The sequence below is a fragment of the Ceratotherium simum genome, chromosome 3 (genome assembly GCF_057802395.1).
Source record: "Ceratotherium simum simum isolate JZ-2026a chromosome 3, ASM5780239v1, whole genome shotgun sequence".
NCBI classification, from domain to species: Eukaryota; Metazoa; Chordata; class Mammalia; order Perissodactyla; family Rhinocerotidae; genus Ceratotherium; species Ceratotherium simum.
The window spans coordinates 86,465,754-86,487,482 of record NC_141902.1 but is presented as its reverse complement, the minus strand read 5'-3'; positions in this window follow the sequence as shown (position 1 = coordinate 86,487,482).

Here is a 21,729-nt window from a genome sequence, read left to right as displayed (position 1 = left end):
AGCAATTAGTGGTGACGCAGGATGCTAATGCCATATCAAAATAAATTCAGAAGGCCAGTCCACGACATAGGAGGATCAAAACTCCCTGTTGGGGCCGGCCCCGTGGCTTAGCGGTTAAGTGCGAGCGCTCCGCTGCTGGCGGCCCGGGTTCGGATCCCGGGCGCACACAGAGGCACTGCTTCTCTGGCCATGCTGAGGCCGCGTCCCACATACAGCAACTAGAAGGATGTGCAACTATGATATACAACTATCAACTGTGGCTTTGGGGGGAAAAAATAAATAAATAAAATCTTTAAAAAAAAAAATAAAAAACTCCCTGTTGGTATGAGACAGAATACTCAACAGCTTGAACAATTACACAGGTTCCAAAGTATTGCTTATCTGTGAAAATAAAGAGCAAAGTGCCACATATATGTTTTTAGTACTCTAAATAAATGTATGAATGCAGGAGGCTATATATATATATATATATGGCTTCAAACCTTGGTTAACTAATAATAAAAGTGAAAAATCAAAAAAATCCAGGGGCCGGCCCGGTGGCATAGAAGTTAAGTGTGCATGCTCCGCTGCGGCAGCCCGGGGTTCGGATCCTGGGTGCGCACAGACACATTGTCAGGCCATGCTGTGGCAGCGTCCCACATAAAATAGAGGAAGATAGGCATGAATGTTAGCCCAGGGCCAGTCTTCCTCAACAAAAAAAAAGAGAAAGATTGGCGACAGACGTTAGCTCAGGGCTAATCTTTCTCCCAAAAACAAACCCCAAAAAATCAAAGAAATTCTTTGAGTTTTTTTAACTGTATTAACTTAATCTACAAACCATTCTCCAAATTTAGAAACCATTCTCCTTCTTCAAACAACTGGAGAAGGCGGTATGGGAAAGTGGTTAATGGTGTAACATTAGGAGTTAGGCTGACATGGCTTTATCCCTTGTCTACAAGCAGTGAGCGCTTAGAGGGGTGATTTGACTTGACTAAGCCTCAATTGCCTCACCTGTGAAATGGGGATAGTCATAGCACTTTTCCCACGGGTTGTTGAAAAATCAAATGAGATATTGCTTAGAGAGGAGGACATTCCCAAGCTTAATTGACAGGCTGATTTTTAGCAGTCCATGAGGAAATGAATGCAAAAATTGAGAGTGTTCAGAAACTTTTATGGCAATTGACGAAGTAATTTTATGGTTATTGAATCAAATAATTTTTTTAAATGAGCACGTATTTTGGTTTTTTCTTTTGCTTTTTTTCTCATTTCTTTTATTTTTTTTCAATTATTTTATTTAGGTCATAATGGTTTATAACATTGTGTAATTTCAGGTGTACATTATTATATATGAGTTTCTGTATAGACTGCTTCATGCTCACCACCAATAGTCTAATTTTTATCCGTCACCATATATGTGTGCCCCTTTACTCCTCGTGCCCGTCCCTCAACCCACTTCCCCTCTGATAACCACTAATCTGTTCTCTTTATCTGCATGTTTGTTTATCTTCATAACATAATACCCTCAAGGTCCATCTATGTTGTTGCAAATGGGATGATTTTCTCTTTTTTATGGCTGAGTAGCATTCCATTGTATATATATACCACATCTTCTTTATCCATTCATCAGTTGACGGGCACTTGGGTTGCTTCCATGTCTTGGCTATTGTGAATAATGCTGCAATAACCAATGAGCATGCATTTTGAATGTTTACTTTTTATTTCAGTTCATTTTTGGGAATTCATTTTTATTGTATTTTACAAAAGTATTGGGGAAAAAAAAGCAATAGAATTGGTCCTTGACCATAGTTTGAGAAGCACTGATACATAGGACATAGCACAGTTCTTGGTTCATGGTAAACTTTCAATAAATGTTGGTTGTTGTTATTATTATTATTACTATTATTCATAGCAATAGTCAAATTGCATCCTCATACTAACACTAAGCTTACCAGGAACCACAGTGTCAGTTATGTCCTTCGCATCTATTGAACATTTCAGCCACCGTATGTGTCCCCTGTTGCAGCCATTGCTCGAGTGCCCAACCTCTCATGGGCCCCAACTTCCCACAGGCCAAGCTCACTTCACCTTGACTGTGTTGACCTCCTTCCTCTAGCCTCTCTGCCAGGGCTGAACTTTTGACACCAAGGCTTGTGATCTTGCAGGACCCCACTCAGTGCAGGTGCTTCTAGAACCTAGAAGTGCAAGGGTGCAGTGCACCAATGGGTGAAGCTCTGCTTAGTGGGAGAAAGCAGCTAGTAAATGAATTTTTCCTCTTACTTCCCCCAGACACACAGTCTGAGACTCGGTTAAATGGCTTCTCAGAGGACAGTTTCACAGGATAGGGCACTTAGTGGCTGCCACTCCCCACCCTGCATCCTCACTTTGGCTCCCTTCTTTGCTGCCTCACTCCTTTGCCCCTCACTCCTCCTCCCTAATAACATATTCACACACACCTCTTTGCCGAGGGCTCTGTGGGGAATGCAGGCCAAGACATTCACATTCAGCTTTGTGTTATGTCTAGGAATCTCTTTGTTCTTTTAGAACTATATGCTCCTCTAGGTCATCAGATTCATTCAATCTAATCCCTTTATTTTATAGATGAACAAAGATCCATTAAATTGGATGTCCACATGGTGCCATATTTGTACACAGAAGCTGTTGGATCCATTAGAGACCAAGATTCCTGGGGCCAAGTCAAGGGTTCTAGTCCTATTTCCACTACACCAGTGAATCTCTCATGAACTAAAGAGTCACAGAGGATCTTTAAAGCCATTTTTCAAGTGTTTCTAAGTTCACATATATCGAAATGCCCACTATTAGCAAACATTTGCATGCTAAGGTAAATCTGACATTACAATCAATGGTTGTATTAGTTTCCTAGGGCTGCCATAAAAAACAACTACAGACTAGATGGCTTAAATGATAGACATTTATTCTCTAGTTATGGAGGCCAGAAGTCTAAAATCAAGGCATCAGTAGGGCCGCACTTCCTCTGAGAGTCTGGGTAGAATCTTTTCTTGCCTGTTCCTAGCTTCTGGTGCTGACAAGGTGCCCCTTGGCTCGTAGATGCATCACTTCGATCTCTGCTTCTGTCATCACATGGTGTATTAACCATGTCTTTTATTTTCTGTATTTGATGCTTTGATGTCTGGGGCTTTGCTGACTCTGGAGGGACTGCCCCTCCCAGGAGTAGCCAATTCCTAGAGACAGTAAACTCTAGTGTAGAGTTCCCTTTTTAAATGCAAACCAACCAATCCAGAGCCCATACTCCAACCACCTCCTTTATGGGGCTCTCACACCCAGCCACTATCCTCGTGCCCTAATCGCCCCAAAGCCAGCTACCACACAACTAGGGGCGGCCCCTGTGCTGCAGAGCCCACTAAAATTATTCCAACTAGCTAATCCTAAACCGGTTTACAAGGCCTCACCCATTCCTTCTCTGAGAAACCACAATAAAGGCTCTTACCCACATTTTTCCCTCACTCTGTCTATCTCCTGACCAACCCAAGTGCTTCCCTATATGGCCACGTGTGGTGTCCTGTGCCTCCTAGTTCTGTGGAACTGTGAGTGTAAACATTTTCCTTCGTGATGGTCATTTCCATGTCTGCGTCTTACCATAGCTGATTAAAACAATCCTAGGTACCCTTAAAATACTTGGCATTCTCCATGTGTGCCTGTGTCTGTGTCTCTTTTCAGCTTCTCATAAAGGACAGTAGTCATACTGGATTAGCACCCACCCTAATTCAGTATGACCTCATCTTAATTTGATTACATCTGCAAAGCCCGTATTTCCAAGTAAGGTCACATTCACACGTTCCAAGGGTTAGAACTTGAACATGTTTTGGTGGGGAACATAATGCAACCCATAACAACATTGTATAGCCAATGTTGAGAATACTTACTTTTATGATGTCTAATCCTGGTATGGTCTAGAGCATGGTTTGGCAAACTTTTTCCATGAAAGGGCCAAACCATGGATATTTTAGGCTTTGCCAGCTGCATAGGGTCTCTGTCACATACTCTTCTCCTCTGCCTTCTTCTCTTCCTCCTCCTCCTCTTCCTTCTTCTCCTTTCAACTCTTGAAAAATGGAAAAAAAAATTCCTAGCTCATGAGCTGTACTAAAACAGACCACAGGCCAAATTTGGCCTGCGGGCTATGGTTTGCTACCCCCGATCTATAGCAATAATCAAATGAGATCAAAGTGAGGCTGAACAATGCCTGGCAGATACTTAGTGCTCATCATGTTTGTTGTTTTTGTCAGCTATATGGTAACAGTCAACATCTAACCAAAAGTTTGCCAGATAATTCTCATCTGTGTGACTAATTGGCAAGCCATTTCCTGTTTAAAACGTTTTCAGTGTCAACCTCCGTAACCTGAGTAAGTTATGTTGACGAGAAAGAAGATCAAGAACAGCGCCTGACATCACTGTGGTATGTTCCCCACGTGCTACGCTTAGGATGGTTGGAGGAGGCAGTGGCGATGGTGGTGGTGACGGCTGTTCAGAAGACGTACAACGTGGGTTTGCTTTAGCCATAGGACCACGGAACATGTAGAACACTGCTGAAAGATAATTCAATCCGCAGATATTTGAATTATTTATTTATATTTTTTGATCAGATGGTTCAGGCTCCCAGGTTAACAAGAAGGATGTTCCTCCCTTGGGAGGGAGAAAACAGACTAGAATCAGAGCTTAGTTCTACCACCTTTGGAAAAGATAGTAAATTCTTCTTTTAAAATAGGCCTATTGGTGAGGTGAGGAGGATCAAACAAAATGCAACACAACAAAGCATTGAGTCTCTGTTTTGGGAAGAGTGCCAGGGAAGATTCATACAGGATGCCATTGCATCTAAAGTATGGTGTGGCCCCAATAATCTTTTGTAGAGTCATGTAAGCAGGTGTGGCCTCTCTTTGCTGTCAGCCCTCCTGAATGGTGCCTCAGAAGCATCAACCCACCGCCTCCTTTTGTTCTGAGGCTTCATCACTCTCTCTTCACTAGGAGAAGAGATAATGCTTGTTTTCAGGTCTATTCAAGAAATTCTGGACTTGGCAGAGCAGCCATGCTGGAGATCCTGATAATTAAGACAATTGCTTTCTTGCTATGGTGATGCTTATGTCTGCCTCGAATGCCAAGCACTGTAATTACCTTGTGAACTTCACCTGAGATCAACTTTCTAGGTATTTGCTCACTCCATGGGGATGAGAGGGCCACTGCGTATTCCTAACACACTTTAAATGCCTTAGATGAGTTGGAATGATAGTGGATTTTGGAGTCAGGTGACCTGTCCTTAGCTCACAGCTCTGTCACTCTCTGGCAGTGAGATTTGGGGCAAGATTCTCAAGCTCTCTGAGGTTCATTTCTCTTTTCTATAAATAGGAATGAGTGTGCTTATATCATAGTGTTCTTATAAGGATTAAATGAAATTATATTAACACAGTCCTTGGAAAACATAAGGTCACATTCCTCTTTTGGAGTTTTCACCTGTGAAGTTAATCATAAACATTTAGTAGGTTTGCCAGATTTAGTTAAATATGAATTTCAGATCAACAACGAATTATTTTCTAGTATAAGTATGTCCCAATTTACGTTTCATCTGGCAGCTCTACATTTGAAGGATCTCAGAATCTTCTTTTCAGAATACCTTTTCATAGAGTAACTGGCTGAAAACTATCAAAACCATGTTAGAACTCGCAAGCCAAGCTTTTAAATTCTACTCAGAGTGCCCCAGCAGAATAAAAACTCTAAACTTTCCAGCTTCTGATATTCAAAATAGGAAAAAATATTCTATACAAACAGAGACCTGAAAAGTAGGAGTTATAAGGATACTGTTGTATAGTTTAAACAGCAGAAGAAAAAAAATAAAACCATTTAGGAATTCCCCATATCTGAGAAAAGCTCCTGTGACTTGTTTGAACTCGTCAAAATCTCATCCTGAGCCTAGGAAAGAAAAGGCAGGCTCTTCTTACCTCAGCCAAAGCCCTCCTGGCCCCCAGAAGCCAAGGAGGAAACCAGGGAGATGCAGAGCTCGGGCATTTGTCCCGAGAGGGTTTTCTCCTGTCACCATATTGGGTCAGGGCTTCAAAGGCAGATAGCATCCTGGCTTACACTCAAACTCATTGCCTCCTGCTTCTCCCTACACCAATACGCAAATGCTTTTCTACAAGGTTAGGGGTGAGAGGGAAAGGAGAGGAGAGAATGTGCATGTAATAATAATTGCCTCCTGGAGCCGTGAGGATCAAAAAATATCACGTATGATATAGAAAACCTTTAGCACATAAATATCACTACTGGAGATCAGTGAAAGGCAGCTGAGAGCACGAAGGGCCTGGCAACAGGGTTCAGGGAACACTGGAGTCTTCCCAGCTACCTGTTATGAAGCAAGCTCTGTGACAGAACACAGGGCCAGATTTTTCTTCACCTTACAGTTTCACAATCTAGTGGTGAGATGCAGGAAAGCACTAAGTACACGTGCATGCATAGACAGTGGGCATGATGGAGAGCTAGAAAAGGCAAAGGGCTTCATCACCCTACCACTGACCCTACTCCTTACTCCATCCTCAATATGTACGCAGTTTAAATAGACTCTAAATGACTGCAAATAGGGGCTAATATAAATTATGATCTCTGCAGCCATTTGAAAGCAGGCTGTTGAAGAATAAGTATTGTTTTGAGAAAATGTCCACAACACTGCTGAGTAAACAGAAGGAGTCCACAAGAATTATTTTATTATGGATAAAACTAGAAGGACAAACATCAAAATGTATGTATAATGATTTCCTCTAGATAGATGAATTATGGGTTATTATATAAAAGGACTATTTCTTAGAACTTTGTGTGTTACAGATTATCTGCATTGAATATGCCTAATTTCCTAGTTAAAAAAGACAACAAATATGAAAAATACCATAAAAATCCACAGATAACATACCTTGTACATTACCTCTCCCAAATAATTTAATATTTCCTTCAGAATTGAAGATACATGAAAATAATGGATCAAATCTAGATTTTTTCAGGGCAGTAAGTGATTGAAAGTCACTCTCCATGTCAAGTGCTCCACGCAGAGTGGTGTCAGGAAAGGCTGACACTATATGGAGACAGAATGTACCAGTACAGCTGTGCCTCTGGTTTACCTTCAGGTAGTACCATTCTCATTGGTTGGTGCCCATGCTGTCCAAATGGCTATGTGTTTTGAACACCATCTCCGAAGACAAGGCAGAGTGGTTTGGATTAGGAAATGGCTTCTTTTTCCCTTTTATAAAATACAAATTAGGCTCATATATATAAGTATTGACAAGCTAATGATAATAATTGAATTAAAATGCATTAAAAAATTAATATTTATAAAACATACAAGGCACTGAGTTCTGTGCTAAGAATGGAAAGAAGTATATCAACAATCACAATTCTCAAAGGTTTTATAATCTGTTTGAGGGAAGAAAGGTATGTTCATTAAGCAAATATGTTCAACTATACGAGAACACACAGTATAGCGCCGAATGAGTGGAACTGATAAGAGAAAACACTGGGGTTAGGGGGAAGAAGACATGGGTTTAGGACTTGAGAGATATGGAAAGCTTCATAGATGAGGTGCCTACAACTGCAAGAAGAAGTACAAAGAAATGAGGAGATGATAATTTCAGAAGAGGAAAATGGTGGAAAGGCAAGGCAACCCTTAACATGTTTAGAGGTTGATCAATAGAACCTTATTTTTAAGGAGGAATTTAGATTAAAGTTGTAGAGATACACTGGCAGAAAACTGCTTAGTGATCTTGAATGCCATGGATTTGAGATTTAATTTTGAAGGAATCCATTAATTTTATAACCAAGGAGGGGATGGATAGCTACATACTGCTAGTTTAGGAGGTAGTCCAAAGTACAGCATGGAGACAGAAAAAAGTAAAATGGGAAAATTTACTACAATGCTATCATACTTGTTCAGGCATGAGGTGATAAAAGCCTAAAATAAACAGGTGACCATGGGAAAAGAAAGAGTGGCATGAATATTAACAACAGCATGAAGTGTCTCATCAGAAAAGGAAGAGACCAAGCCAAGCCTGAGACCTCATATCTGAGTGCAATAGACTATGGATGTTACCTAGACACTGGAAGAGTTGGATGGTGAGAAAAACCATGAATTCAGTATTAAATATGTTGACATTGAGAGAATGGTCAGATCTCTCAGTGGAAATGACCAGTGCTCAGGCTTGGAGTTCAGAAGACATGCTCCACATGCAGACTGGGATTTGGAGAGTTATCTGCAGAGAAGTGATGCTTGAATCATGACAACAATACACATTGCTGAGGAAGAGATTACTAGAGATTATTGATAAAGCCATGGAAAAGACAATTTACTCAGCTTCTATACATATCTGTTAAATGGGATGAAAACATATAACCTGCAGGTTTTCTTGTGATTATGGAACAGAATGATGCAGGTAGATGTTCCATATCCTTCAATATGCCAGAGGTATGAATGCAATTCCCCAACTAGACGCTGTACAGCTAATTTCAAAGTAAACCTCTATGATCATCTTCTATATTCAAAAGAAAATCTACTTACCATCCCATGGATACTTTAAAATAGTGGTCACCATCCTCCTCCAACCCCATCAATTTGAGTGTATTTACTAGTCACTTGGAGGAGGAGGAAGTTATTGCATGAGTGCAATGTGCAGGAACTTTTGTATGAGCTTTACATCTGGTCACTTTCCCAATGACCCTACAAAATAGATGGTTGTTGTCGTCATTATCATAGTAGTAGTAGTACTAGTAGTACTAGTAGTACTACTAGTACTACTACTAGTAACAGTATTGGTAGCCATAATAGCAGTTGTGGTAATATTAGTTGTAGTAATAGGAATAGTTGTAATAATAGTAATACTACTACAACTACTAGTAGTAGTAGAGTCACTTTATAGGTGAGATAAATAAAGCACAGAAAGTCTAAGTAACTTACCAAATGGCATGCAGTAGGAAATGGCAAATCCAGGTCCAAACCCCAGCAACCTAACTCCAGGGTCCATGCCCTTAAACCTGAGGCAATATCGTTGTCGAATCCATGAGATGGATGAAGACTTTTGTCATGATCTGTTCAGGTGCGGGAACTTGCAGTTAGATATTTGGGAAAGCAGACTTTCAACTTTTAATCACAATCTGCTTTTGATGACCTTGAATGGCTACAAGTTCTTCTGAAAGATGTACTTACATTTATAGGAGTAATTGAAAGAACTTTAGATTATTAATGCCACAGTATTTTGCTTTTGATGCCAGTGAATTTTGGTTTTATTTTGTTTTGTTTGTTTATTTTTCACCATTTCCATGATCAAAAAATAAACCAGGAAGAAAAACAGTTGAAAAACTCATCTTGAGTTTCAGTGGCTTAATTAGCTACAGATTCTAAAATACTTAACGAGTTTGCCTCCCTTCTGCATTTGCTTTCACTTTTCAGTCATAGTCCTCGTGTCAGTCTGCTCGGGCTGCCATAATAGAATATCACAGACTGCATGGCTTAAACAACAGAAATTTATTTTCTCACAGTTCTGGAGGCAGGAAGTTTGAGATCAAGGTGCCAACAGGTTTGGTTTCTGTGAGAACTCTCTTCCTGTCTTGCAGATGGCCGCTTTCTTGCTGTGTCCTCACGTAGCCTTTCTCTATATGCACATGCATGCCTCATGTTTCTTTCTCTTTTTCATAGGGACACGAATCCTATTGGATTAGGGCCCCACCCTTATGACCTCACTTAACCTTATCTCTTTAAAGGCCCTATCTTCAAATATAGTCCCATTGGAGGTTAGGACTTCAACACGTAAATTTTAGAGGGAAAATCAATTCCATAACAGTCCTATTTCATTATCTGAACACATCAGTGCTGATATCAGTTTGATAAGATCAATTTTCACATGACAGAGCAGAGTTTCTTTCAAGGAAAAAAAATTCAAATGAAACTCACACTGCTAATCAATCTTCATTCTCACCTGGTTCATTAATCGTTATGGTCTCTAGAAGTTGTACACCAGAACTAGTAAATCGGTTTGTGGTCTAAGGGGATGGATATCATAAAATAGACAGTAGCCATCTGTCTACAATTAGCCTATAACACTGACCCCTTTTTCCCCTACTGACACTCCTACTTGGTTCAGCTTATCTCTTATGCATGGAACTTGCAGTCTTCAAAGAGCCATAGTTTCTAAACATGATGACCTACTCAAGTTCCGGTTTAGGAAATCCTTAGTGAAAGAAAGACATATTTTATTCAATCCAAACAGAGTTTTTAACTTAAGTTTCTTAGCTTCCAGACTCCATAAGATCAGCTTCAAGAAACCAGTGACAATTCAAAAGAGAAAATATGGCTTCAGTCCCTGGTGTACTGCTTTCTGCCAGAAGTGTTTCTACACATTTTCTTTCCTTTATAAAACAAGATGACATCAACATGCTCAGACGACTGTCCGCAAGATTGGTTGGGAGACAGTGCACTCTCCTAAATCCTGGGATGTAAGTGTCTGTGGCCATCGCTGCTGCTTTAAGGCCCAGATTGACAACTTTAAGAAAAGGGAGGGGGGCCGGCCCGGTGGTGCAGGCGGTTAAGTGCGCACGTTCCGCTGCGGCGGCCCGGGGTTCGCCGGTTCGGATCCCGGGTGCGCACCGACGCACCGCTTGTTGGGCCATGCTGTGGCGGCGTCCCATATAAAGTAGAGGAGGATGGGCATGGATGTTAGCCCAGGGCCAGTATTCCTCAGCAAAAAAGAGGAGGATTGGCATTGGATGTTAGCTCAGGGCTGGTCCTCCTCACAAAAAAAAAAAAAAGAAAAGGGAGGGTACATGATTACACTTTGACTCTAGACGAAATGTCAAAGAAAGAGGCACAGGTTGGCTTCACAAGCAGGGACTCTGAGCAGAGCTATTCATAGATAGATTAAATATTAATATTACAATTAAGATATTAACGGTACTTTCTATGTGCCAGATAGTTCACATACATTATCTCAAATCTTTATGTGAAACTTTCAGTGCTGATATTTTCCCCATTTGTTAAATGAGGAAATTCAGAATCAGGGAGATTAAATAACTTTCTGCCAAGTAGAAAACAGAAAACTCAAACCATGTTTGTCTGGGTCTAAAGTCAATTGTCTGTGCAACAAGGGATTCTGCTACTCCTAGATGAAGACCCAAGGTCCAGGTCTGGCTTATTGATTTACTGGCTAAGAAATTCAATATTATCAGTTGTCTGTATGTATTAGGATCAAAACTTGTTGATATGAATCAAATCACAATGGTCACGAATAAATCATAAGAGTCTACATTAATGTACACTGGAGGATGTATCTGTTAAGATGACTGGCCTGGATCATTTGCTCAAGAAAACTCCTCTCCTGGTGGTTAGTCAACCCAGGAGATGAAACAATAAATCAGAGCTTGCTTGTTGCATCAAGAACTAGATAAAAGGGGGAATGGATGTTCTTAAAAAATATCTCCATAGCTAAAGTCCCTGAATAAATATCTCATGATGTTTAGTTCCGAATAATTGAGAGTGGTTCTCACGTTCTCCCTTGGCCTGGATCACTAGAACACCATTCCATGTTAAAGAGTCTTTTCCCTTGGCAGCACTTTATTGTGAAACTACCATTACTTTGATTTTTAACTTGAGATTCCCTCCCTCAGGGTTCCTGAAAGGCAATGCTACGCTCTCTCCTGAAAACGCAGTGACTTCGCAGTGAGAGTCATCAGGTTGGAAACGTGGGTCCCTCTCACTCTCTATAAAAATGGAATTGCCACATGGAACAGAAGAGAAATATACTTTAAAGTCTCATATGACCTAACTCCTTAGAGGTCCTGGGCCAGATTGATTGATTGGACTAAGAAAGAGCTCCCTTCTCCCCCTCCACCTAATCCCACATTCCTTAAGGAGGTAGAGGGGGGCACACACACAACAAGCAAAAGAAATGTGTGGAAATGAGTTGCTAGTTGATGGGTGAAAAAGGAATAATTACTTGCATTAAGAATATTTGCTTTCCTGGGGCCGGCCCAGTGGCACAAGTGGTTAAGTATGCGCACTCCGCTGCTGGCGGCCTGGGTTCACGGGTTTGGAATCCCTGGCGCGCACCGACGCACTGCTTGTCCAGCCATGCTGTGGCGGCGTCCCATATAAAGTGGAGAAAGATGGGCATGGATGTCAGCTCAGGGCCAGTCTTCCACAGAAAAAAAAAAGAGGAGTATTGGCATCAGATGGTAGCTCAGGGCTGATCTTCCTCACACACACACAAAAAAGAATATTTGCCTTCTCAATGTGTTAAAAATCCCATTAATGCAACTCAGAGGATTCAAACCACTCTAGAGAGGCTTTCTGATTTAAGAGGGCACAGGGGCCTCAATTTGTATGTATTCTAAATTCCAAACAAAATTTCCATTAGCAACCTGGATATCTGAATGGAATTTGGGAAACCTTTGGGGAACAAGATTATTAATACAAATCTTGCTGTGTTAGCACTGATAGGAGGCAGACCCACGACTCTGAAAATCTAGTAGGAAGGAGTCCATTCTGGGACCTCTGTGGGGTGGCAGGCAAAGGGGCACTACTGGCTCTGAGAGGGCAGAAAGGACCACTGTTCTCTAATCTTCCATTTCCTTCAGATGGTTTTAATTTGCAAAGCTGCCTTCAGACTCTTGTGATTTTGCATCATAGCCCAAGGAGCAAATTCTCCCTCCCTGACCCCCATCCGCTCTTCCCATTCCAATGTAATAAATAAAACCTGTATTTTAATAATTTCTCATTCAATATAAAAAAACTGGTTTTACTTCTGGTTCTATCATTATGAATTGCATCCTTGTAGCCTTGGACAAAAGCACCCTTCTTAGCCTCAATTGTATGGCACTTAAAATAAGAATAACATCTTCCATGCCTAACCCACTGTATTTATCATAAAGTTTCATAAATTATTGCAGGAGACATTTAATTTTATAAATTAAATTAAAGTCCATAGCACTTTATTAATAACACATGGAACGATCATTACTGATTTATACATATGTTTGCTCGTTAGGAAGAGATCTACCTCTCCATGTCTATTCATCCTTTTATTAATTATTTCATGCACTTGTTAACTAACAACTATGTATGTGCCAAGCGTTTTTATAGACACTGGGGTCTTTTCCGACCTCTCCTCACTACCACTACACAAGCTCCTCTGGGGGGTATACATTCACCCCCATTACATGTTAATTACTTACAAATTTGTATTTCTGACACAATTTCTCTTCTGAAGTATAATTCAACTGCTATCTAGGCATCTCCCCTTGACTACCCTTCAGGCAACTCAACCTTCTCATGCCTGAAGATGAACAAGGAGTGGCACAATTTTCAACCTATTTACAGACACTTAAAAACAAACAAATATAATCTGAGATTTACCCTTGACCTATTCTTGTTGCTTACCCAAGCTCCCAAAATAAATCAAATTAATCACCAAGTGCTGTCATTTCTACCTCTTAAATATTTCTTGAATCTATCTCCTTCAATTTGTTTTTATTATTACCACATTGATGCCAGCTATTGTAATTTGTCCCCAGTTATACCGCAACAGGTTCCTAATTGGTTTCCCTGCTCCAGCCTTTCCCCCTTCTGAACTGTCCTCTTCACAGTAGCCTAAGGGAATTTTCTACTTTGAGTCATGAGACGTGAGAGTGGGAAGATGGGCTGCATGTGCATCATCCGGGGCTGTGAGCAAAGCTGGTACCCCACAGAGTGCCTGGCTCTTGGAGGGTTCTCTATGTTTGTTGGTTGGTTTTTTACCCAAAAGATAGAAATGCATTTTGAAAAACCACAGGATTCTGCAAAATTAAGCTCAGTATAACACATTTTAGTAAAGGTAATGACATTTACTTCAGCGAAGTATTTCCCTTCCTTCCTTCCTGGATTAAGACTGCAAGCTGTTGCCTTGTTTATACATTCTCACCAAAGGAACATCTAAATGTCAGGGGTGAGTGAAAGCCCAAGATATGGATGGAAATGTCACCTCATAAATTAATTGAAATTTTTATTCCAATGGAAATTGGATGAATCTTATAAAATATAGAGAAGTGCTGTAGTGTTTGGGAAGCAGCAATCTGACCAAGAGAAAGCAGATTTAAAGTTCATCCTTGTAAGTTGCTATTGCTACAGAAAAACTCCAGTAAAATTATGGCCATGGCATTATGACTGTGCGTTGACTTTTTTTTTTTTTTTTGTGAGGAAGATCAGCCCTGAGCTAACATCCATGCCAATCCTCCTCTTTTTGCTGAGGAAGACCGGCCCTAAGGTAACATCTATTGCCAATCCTCCTCTTTTTTTTTTTTTTTTCCTTTTCCTCCCCAAAGCCCCAGTAGATAGTTGTGTGTCATAGTTGCACACCCTGCTATTTGCTGTATGTGGGACACCGCCTCAGCATGGCTGGACAAGCAGTGCCGCAGTGCGCGCCCAGGATCTGAACCCAGGCCGCCAGTAGCGGAGCCTGTGCACTTAACCGCTAAGCCACAGGGCCAGCCCCCATGTGTGTTGACTTTTGAACCCTGCAAAGGTATGGACACTGAAATACCTTATATAGTCCTCTGGAAATACTTTTCCCTATGTTCTAAATGTGTTCCCTACTCTAGATAATTTGTTTACTTTGCTTATTGCAGGTTCATGGAAAGTCTTGAGTTGTCAGATGAGACAAATAAAAAATGAATTGAATCCAAATCTTGAGGAATTTATAAAAGCACAGCTTTGTGACATTTGTTTTCCTGCATCAAAAATGAAGACATTATCATATTTAAATAATTACGGTGACCAAGAATAAGTGTTTTCTATGGATTGACCTAGGGAGGCAGCAAGTTTGCCTTCCAGAACACAGACCTTAGTGGACTTGGCAGAAGGTGAATTCTCACTACATATTGAAAGCCTGAATCTAAAAAATACTCGTTGCTCGGGACCCATTCCTATATCTCTTAAAAAGCGTTCCAAATGTGTACATGAAGGATCATGGACTAAACTGCAGGAGCAGACATTTCTTAATCTCCCTCAAAAATCCTAAGAAGCTGAAAGAAAAGTACATTTGAATTTCATTTCATTTATTTATTCAGGTCACCTGGGCTAAGTTATTTATCTCTGGGCCTCAATTACTTCACCTATAAAATGAGGATAATTATAATACCTAGACCATATGAAGCATTTAACAAAATACTGGGCACATGATGAGTACTTGGTAAAATCAGCTTCTCCTATTTTTTTTGTTATTTTCCTTTCCTGTGTCACTTCTCAGGTTTTACACTAAAGCTCAGAAAAAGGAATATTAGTATTTAGAAAAAGGAGAAGGGAAACAAATAATTTGAACTAATATATGATCAGCTCTTTAGTAATCTAGTACGACTTTTCAATTTCCCTTCATTTTTAAAGTGTTTACATTTAGTGTGTTTTCCTTTTTCTGCAAATTAACATTTGAGCATGTTTTTATTAAAAATCTATGAAATTCAAAAAAGTACAAGGAAAAATATAAAAGCAGTAGTAATCCTACCACCTAGTGATAACGGTTGCTAATATTACATGGAATGTATATTATATGTACTTAACACTATATCAAGAAAATTATGTCATTTTGTTAATGTTTACTTTTTAGAAGTTTCTTTGCTTTCCAGCTTTCATTTCTAAGAGCACTGATAATTCCTCCTGAGGAAGTACCTTTTTCCCTTCGTGTAGAGTCTGAGGAAACTGTCCATCAAGGGCCTTTCCCTTTTCTTGTCACGATACAGGCCCAAGAACTAAACAAAGCACTGGATTCTCTTTCCATTGAGTTTTAGCAGACTGACAAAGTGGCACATGGTCGAGTGTACCAGTGGTGATGTTCAGACCAGGTGTTCCTACTAAGGTATCATTCCTATCATTCTAATGGCTAGCCCTCAACAACTGCATGGTTCTTCAGCTTTCCCACTTAAGATACCAATATCTTTCCAACAAACTCTATTTTGTGTAATTTAGTCACAGTTTCTGTTACCTTCTGCCATAAACTTCACTTATAGAGAAATTAATACCAGAAAATGGATTACTAGTAATAGGTATGGAATGAAACTTCTCTTCGTATTCTGGAAAATATATTTAACAGCCTGCGAAACTTTATGACAAAACAGCTAATTAGGCTATTTGTGCAGTCACTATGAAGATTTTCTTTGGCCAGTCACTGGGAAATTGGTTGACCACTACTACGTAAAAAGATTAAATTTAGAAGGCATTGTGGGGTGTCATGGTAGAGTGGGTGCTGCTGATAACATTGGGTAACTGGAAGCCAAGAAGCTCACAACCTAAATTCTTATTTCAACGTATAGACTGGATCTCATTATTTCGGAGACTATGCAACAAGACTCCTTTAACTCGAGTAGCCCCAGCATTGAGATCATTAAAAAGCATTCTGAGATTGAGCCTGTGGGTTCCAGAGTTACAACATTTATTGAATTAAAAACCATGTCTAGTCTCTTATGTGAAAGCTATTGATTGATAAAAAGTAGGGTGGGATCCTAACAATTGGGAAAATTGGGAGTATTCGGAGTTTTAGTGGCACCCTAAGTTTTCAAACACCTCTGAAACATCCCACACATACATACATTGAGTCTTCCTTGGTCAAAGGAGCAATTCCTCTGAATGGCCGTGGCAATACTTCTTTCCTCACTTCTTCCTCCCCTCCCTCATTTGCAGAAAGTTCCGTTTGGGGGAACCTGGGCTGATAAAGCATCCCTACAGATGCTACCATAAGCACAGAGGTAGTGAAAAGAGAACATGATAAACTACAGACTGACTCTTAAATCTGCTCAGAAGTAACAAGCTTCACTTCTGTTCATACTTCATTGGTCAAAATCAGTCACATGTCTGTGCCTGAGATCAACAGAGTGTGAATAAGGAATAACTCTTCCATAAGGGGGAGACTCAAACATCAAATATTTATTTAAAAAAATACACTCCACGAGCCCCTTTCACCTGGTATCCTCAAACATCAAATATTTATTAAAAAAATACACTCCACGAGCCCCTTTCACCTGGTATCCTCAAACATCAAATATTTATTAAAAAAATACACTCCACGAGCCCCTTTCGCCTAGTATACACCTTTTGATCTAGCAAATGCTCCCCCCCCCCCCGCTTTCTTATCATCAGAAAGCACCAGAAGTTTACTTTCATCTGACAGGAACAGCAGTATAGCTTACCTTCCCAACTCATGGATGAGTTGTCTCTGGATATCTGTGCCAAGATGCACTCACTATCTCATAGCACATCACACTTTTACACTAGATGGGTGAAATCATGCTGATAGCATGTAGAAAACTATAGCAGGGACATTAGCACCCTGTTGAAACACACGTTTTTTTATTGGAAGTAAGATAGGAAAAAAAATGAGAAAACACTAACATCTACCACCTCTGTGAAAAGCATGAGGGTCCTGAGGTCTACGGCATATTGGAATTAATATCCCTTCTAAAGTGAAGGCCCAGGAGGTTTACTTCCCACTCCTGACCTCTAAGAAGGCACACCCCTTAGCTGCTGTCTTTGGATTTGGTTGGCAGCACGTGGGAGTTTGGTGTGCTGCCTAACACAATTTGTCAAGGAGGGCTTAAAAGATCTGCTATCTTTGAGTGGAAACTAATAAAGACAGGTCGCTCTAGCTGTTTCAGGGCTTCTGTGCAAGTGATTACAGTAATTGGCCCTTTAGGGCTGAGTAAAAACAATGATAAATGGGATTTGGGTGGTGGTTTAAGACACTGTATGAAGCTTATAGTAAGCCCCATTAGGTGAATCACAGAAGAAATATCTAGGGTTTGGGAGTAAAGACCTATCATCATTGGGTAAGTAATTATTGGTGTGACACATCTCTTGTCTTACTTCTGAGCTCTGTTGGATTCTAAACTATGGAGCATGATTCAAGTTGACAATAATAAGGGAACTTCATGTTATCTGATCCAACCATTTGGAGAGTGTCTTCTAACTACCATGGACAGTGGTAAAGTTATTGAAACCTCAATTCGATGTGGGAAGAATCAGCAAGGACTAAGTTCCCTTGTAAAGTAAGATTTGTATTACTTTACCTGGCAAAGAATTTGGCCAATTGAGATGCCAGCTGAATATCAGGTGAATATAGAGTGAGTAACAGATAGGCCAGCTGCAGAAACAAGAAATGTAGTCTCCACAAAAATTTTTTTTCTTGATTTTTTAATTGTGATATATATTTTAATTAATTAATCTCCCCTTTCCCTTGTACTTCTACTCTTTTATATTGGTACTGTTTGTGGTGATTAAAGTTAGTGGTATTTCAGAGTTTCACAATATTTAAATGAAATACTGACAGAGCAAAAGGAAGAGGGAATAACAATGAAGGGAGTTCAGACTTTTTTCCAGATTTGAAAAATGGAGAAATATTAGGTTTTCTCTACTCTTAGAAGTAGATTTGTTTTCAAGGATAATCTATATACAGAAAAAATGTATGAGTATACAAATTGATGAAGTTTTACAAACTACACAAAATGTAAAACCAGCACCCAGATCAAGAAACATATTATGACCAGAAACCTAGAAGCTTCTTGTGACTTCTAGAAAGATTGAGTTTATTCATGGTTATAAAAGAGTAATCAGATTATGTTAGATTTAGGGGCATTTCTAGAACACTACCTAAGCCAGAAGAGTTGGATTCTCCCTCCTTCAAATTTGAATCTTGATTCAAATGACAATGACAATGAAAATGGTTAAGGTTCATTCATTTCATCTGGCAGCACCATAGCCAGACTATTCAGTTGTGTGCCCACCTCCCAGTTTCTGTGTCCCAGCCTTCCCACCCCACCTTGGTTACCCCACAATTTTTGATCTGCCGATATCCTTCCAATAAACTCCATTTTGCATGTTATTGTAGTCAGAATTTGGTTTCTCTTGCTTGCAACAAAAACTTTAAATGATACATGTCATTAGCTTCATTACAATCAGATTAGTATATTATTCGCTCCCTTCCTCTGTTTCTTTTTTCCTTCTTTCCTTCCTATCTTTGTTTATATACAATTCTGTCACAAATTTTGTAACACGTATCTTTTTGCATATTTATGATGTTTAGTAGAAATTTTTAGAATTAGAAGTGCTGAGTAAATGAGTGTATATATTTTAAACATTTTTTTTTTAATTTTTTGTTTATTGCAGTAACATTGGTTTATAACATTGTAAAAATTTCAGGTGTACATCATTGTACTTCTATTTCTGCATAGATTACATCATGTTCACCACCAAAATACTAATTACAACCCATCACCACACACATGTACCCAATTATCCCTTTCACCCTCCTCCCTCCCCCCTTCCCCTCTGGTAACCACCAATCCAATCTCTGTCCCTATGTGTTTGTTTATTGTTGTTATTATCTACTACTTAATGAAGGAAATCATACGGTATTTGACCTTCTCCCTCTGACTTATTTCACTTTGCATCATGCCCTCAATGTCCATCCATGTTGTCACAAATGGCTGGATTTCATCGTTTCTTATGGCTGAGTAGTATTCCATTGTGTATATATACCACAGCTTTTTATCCATTCGTCCCTTGATGGGCACTTAGGTTGCTTCAAGTCTTGGCTATAGTGACTAAGGCTGCTATGACCGCAGGGGTGCATGTCCATTTGCAAATTGGTGTTTTCAAGTTCTTTGGATAAATATCCAACAGTGGAATAGCTGGATCTTATGGTAGTTCTATCCTTGATTTTTGAGGAATCTCCATACTGTTTTCCATAGTGGCTGCACCAGTTTGCACTCCCACCAGCAGTGTATGAGAGTTCCCTTCTCTCCACAACCTCTCCAACACATGTTGTTTCCTGTCTTGTTAATTATAGCCATTCTGACGGGCGTGAGGTGATAGCGCATTGTAGTTTTGATTTGCATTTCCTGATAGTTAGTGATTTTGAACATCTTTTCATGTGTCTGTTGGCCATCTGTATATCTTCTTTGGAGAAATGTCTGTTCAGGTCTTTTGCCCATTTTTTAATTGGGTTGGTAGTTTTTGTTGTTGAGATGCATGAGTTCTTTATATATTTTGGAGATTAAGCCCTTATCAGATGTATGGTTTGCAAATATCTTCTCCCAATTGTTAGGTTGTCTTTTCGTTTTGTTGATGGTTTCCTTTGCTGTGCAGAAGCTTTTTAGTTTGATGTAGTCCCATTTGTTTATTTTTTCTATTGTTTCTCTTGCCCGGTCAGATGTGGTGTTTGAAAAGATGTTGCTAAGACTGATGTCGAAGAGCGTACTGCCTATGTTTTCTTCTAGAACTTTCACAGTTTCAGGTCTTACATTCAAGTCTTTAATCCATTTGGAGTTAATTTTTGTGTATGGTGTAAGGTAAGAGTCTACTTTCATTTTTGCATATGGCTATCCAGTTTTCCCAACACCATTTGTTGAAGAGACTTTCTTTTCCCCATTGTATGTTCTTGGCTCCTTTGTCAAAGATTAGCTGTCCATAGATGTGTGGGTTTATTTCTGGGCTTTCGATTCTATTCCATTGATCTGTGTGTCTGTTTTTGTGCCAGTACCATGCTGTTTTGGTTACTATAGCTTTGTAGTATATTTTGAAATCAGGGAGTGTGATACCTCCAGCTTTGTTCTTTTTTCTCAGGATTCCTTTAGCTATTCGGGGTCTTTTGTTCTTCCATATAAATTTTAGGATTCTTTGTTCTATTTCTGTGAAAAATGTTGTTGGAACTTTGATAGGGATTGCATTGAATCTATAGATGGCTTTAGGAAGTATGGACATCTTAACTATGTTAATTCTTCCAATCCAAGAGCACGGAATATCTTTCCATTTCTTTGTGTCTTCTTCAATTTCTTTCAGAAATGTTTTATAGTTTTCAGTGTACAGATCTTTCACCTCTTTGGTTAAGTTTATTCCTAGGTATTTTATTCTTTTTGTTGCAATTGTAAATGAGATGGTATTCTTAATTTCTCTTTCTGCTACTTCGTTGTTAGTGTACAGAAATGCAACTGATTTTTGTATGTTGATTTTGTATCCTGCAACTTTCCCATATTCGTTTATTACTTCTAAAAGTTTTCTGGTGGATTCTTTAGGGTTTTCTATATATAAAATCATGTCATCTGCAAATAGTGACAGTTTCACTTCTTCCTTTCCAATTTGGATCCCTTTTATTTCTTTCTCTTGCCTGATTGCTCTGGCTAGGACTTCCAATACTATGTTAAATAGGAGTGGTGACAGTGGGCATCCTTGTCTGGTTCCTGTTCTTAGAGGGATAGCTTTCAGTTTTTCACCATTGAGGATGATATTAGCTGTGGGTTTCTCATATATGGTCTTTATTATGTTGAGGTACTTTCCTTCTATACCCATTTTATTCAGAGTTTTTATCATAAATGGATGCTGGATCTTGTCAAATGCTTTCTCTGCATCTAGTGAGATGATCATGTGATTTTTGTTCTTCATTTTATTAATGTGGTGTATTACGTTGATTGATTTGCGAATGTTAAACCATCCCTGCATCCCTGGAATAAATCCCACTTGATCATGGTGTATAATCTTTTAACGTATTGTTGTATGCGATTTGCTAGTATTTTGTTGAGGATTTTCGCATCGATGTTCATCAGTGATATTGGCCTGTAATTTTCTTTTTTGTGTTGTCCTTGTCTGGTTTTGGTATCAGGGTAATGTCAGCTTCGTAGAATGAGTTAGGAGCTTCCCCCTCCTCAATTTTTTGGAAGAGTTTGAGAAGGATAGGTATTAAG